Genomic DNA, 3163 nt, shown 5'->3' with positions numbered 1-3163 from the left:
GGGGGGGGGGGGGGTTCCCATGCTGCAAAATTAGACATAATTTAGCTTAATCATAGATCAATGCACCAGAAATGAGCCAAGGAACTACAACTCCAATCATAGCTTCACGCCTCTCAGCTGCAGTATAGACAGTACAATAAATATGCAGCAGTGTGTGAGCAGGAGGATCTTTACATATGGTGCCCCTGAGATAAAAACCTGATGTGATGAGGTGTTTGAAGAGCTTCGTGCCTGGTTTCAACACCCTGCATGACACAGGAGAGGAAGAGAGAGGAAAGGAAGACTGTTATGCAAAGTCAACAGAGTTCTGTGAACCAAAGTGCTTTTTAAGGTAGACAGAAATGCTGCAGGCCACAGGCCAAAATAAACACAAAGCAGAAAGGCAGACTTTGTCATAATGCCACAATGTAAAAGATTAGTCATGCCCTGTCCTCTCTGGGTGCCAGGTTTGGTTTGAGCGTTGGGGAACCACAAGAACAGACAGTACCTTCAGCTCCACCACTGTGACAGCTGTCACAATGTTGATTTTTTGAATGTGAGGATGAAACAGGGTGATGCTCGGATGATGGAAGCACTTGTAAAAGCACTGTCTTTTTCACTTATTTGTTGTGTAGCAAAGATCTATTTCATGCAAAAAAAACTCCCATGTTTTCTTTTCTTTAGAGAGATATAACTGTGGTGTTTGTAAAGCTCAGCCTGCTCTCATGATGCTGTGAAGGCTGGGATGTCCAAGTTGGGAGATAAACAGGTCTGCAGGCATGTCCTTTCTTTGGTCAGCAGACAAAAGATAAACAAACAGGTGATCTGTCTCTGGCTCAGACCGGCTGCTTCTTGAATGTGATCGTTTCTGGTTTCTTTTCAACGGGGATGTGAACAAGGTGAAATGTTGTTTGCTGATGTCCTCAGGTTAACAGGTGGCACAATGTTCAATGACTTTAGAGTTCACCTTATCACCTTGAACTCCTGACCCTCCTTCATAAAATGAGATCAAATCAAGATCTTACTTTCTTTGAAGAACAGTGAACAGTATAAATCATCTCAGGAAAATGTAAAAGGTTAAAGTAAATGCTAATGCTGGAGTTTAATAATAACCTACTTGAAGCCTCCTTTTTATTTCCAAACTCAAAGGCTTCAATCTTGCCGCGAGAACAACTGCTGAGGGTGTTATTGTCCCAGCTCCTCCCGCCCCTGCAGCCTCTCCCTCTCCCTGGTGAGGCCGAGCCTGAGCCAGGTCATTAGGAGATCAAAGGGGGGGGGGGGGTCATCCAGGAGGACTATGGCCTCTGGCCCTCGAGCAAAGCGTCTTGTGACCGGACTGAGGTTGCACACTGGCAGGGAGAATGCCAACCACTCGCACACTAAACCAGGGGTTCACAAACTGGGGGAGCACAGGGGTGTGGGTGGGGACTCCTGCAGGAGCCTCAAAGAGCAAGAACTCTACCTGTTTAAAACAAAGACAGTTTGATTTTTTTTAACAGCGGAAGTCGGCTCTAAGAGGAAATTGCAGTTTCAGATCAGGGGCTTAGTGTCTTCCCTCTTCCAGCAGAGGAAGCGACGGGAGACTGCAGTGTTTTCAACACACACCTGCAACAGCCAGAAAAAGTACAGCAACAGTGACACATACAGCCTGTTGTCTGGCTCTGGAGCTGCTGATGCTAATTTATATTTGGCTTCCTCCATTAAGAAAGTATCTAGCAGATACTTTTCCCTTGTGCAGCTGTGCTTTACTCATGACACCTGTGGTTTATGCTCTTTGTTATTGTTGTTTCCTTGTGTGTTTTCTGTTTTCTGCACATTAATTTCCTCCCTGTGTTCTTCTGTTGGTTCCCCCAGAATCTTTTCAAAAGCAGAAGTCGGCATTTCACATAATAGATGATAGATCATGACTGTGGTGATGCTCTGACGTGTCCTTCAGTGCCACCATGAGTTTCACATTTTTGGTTTTGAGTGAAATGCCTCAACAACTATTGGCTGGATTGCCATGAAATTTGGCGACTACATTCATGCTCCCCTCAGGATGAATTATAAACATCTCGGTGATGCTCTGACTTTTCCTCTAATGGCATCCCCCATCAGCCTTGGCCGTACTTTGTATTTTGTGCTAAATAGCTGTGAAAAATTCTCGAGCTTTCGGTCACATCTCATAGCCTTCTTCAGGGATGGAGTCGTCATGTCTGTAGTTCAGTTGTATCCTTTAAGAGTATGCACACTAACTGACCGTTCCTTTTGTCACTTTCCAGTGTGAACACATGACATAACTTAACACCTGATTTAAAATGAGCGCATGGTGCAGAGTTGGGTCACGCTTAAACTCTAGTCTGATAATGTTTGTTTGTCTGTCACGCCGTGAATTTGGGCTTAACCAAAAATAATAAACCCAGCTTGTTACTGTATGTATCTAATCTCCCACGTCCTGAAAGTGTAAACACAGAGTCATGTTGTTTGCTTTAGGAATCAGGATTGAATTAAATTTATTGAAGGACAGTGATTATTTACAGAACACTGAATTAATGTGCAGCTCACTGAGGAGATTAAAGAAGATGCAGGGGGGGAAATGTTGGAGCAAAACGTGGCGTTGGGATCGATAGACTGTAGTTCAAGACACAAAGTGCAGTGGCCGCAGCTTTTTAGGAACAAAAACACCACAACCAGACATGGAGGGTAAAGTTGAGGTTAACCAGATGCATTATGGGTGGAAATATCTCATGTTATTGTCGGTGAGTTATGTCTACTGTGTTACACACACACACTTGGCTTTTACTGGGTCAAGACATTGGCCTGAGGAGGTGTCTGTAAAACACTGGGTGGGCCAAACGTGCAATCTGTACATCTGGTTAGAAGCGCGTGCGTGTGCGTGCGTGTGTGTGTGACCGGTTGTGTGACACACCTCCTAATACAGAGCTATTTGTCCCTTAGAAGATGAGTGAGTCAACAGAGAGGTCAGAGTGTGCGCAGGCTAATGTTATGGGAATGATCTCCGGGAATCAATGCATAGTTTCCCATCTTAAGGCCTCTGAGCCATTCATAGCATTCCTAAGTCATGAGGTTCCTCTTTTCACTGAAAGAATCACACTAAACCGCCAAGTGGGACATGAGCGTGGACACACACACACACACACACACACACACACACACACACACACACACACACACACACACACAC

At 44.8% G+C, this 3163-nt stretch overlaps 1 protein-coding gene across 1 annotated transcript in view; it reads left to right on the top strand.

Annotated features, from left to right (window-relative positions):
• Positions 1-3163, top strand: part of anks1b (ankyrin repeat and sterile alpha motif domain containing 1B) — a 207286-nt gene that overhangs the window by 805 nt on the left and 203318 nt on the right. The window lies entirely within an intron of this gene.

The sequence above is a fragment of the Seriola lalandi genome, unplaced genomic scaffold (assembly GCF_002814215.2).
Source record: "Seriola lalandi dorsalis isolate HSWRI2012SDOR001 ecotype SW California unplaced genomic scaffold, Sedor1 jcf7180002054357, whole genome shotgun sequence".
In the NCBI taxonomy this organism is placed as follows: Eukaryota; Metazoa; Chordata; class Actinopteri; order Carangiformes; family Carangidae; genus Seriola; species Seriola lalandi.
Note: the sequence above shows the minus strand (reverse complement) of the source record. Positions and strands in the feature narration are given on the sequence as shown.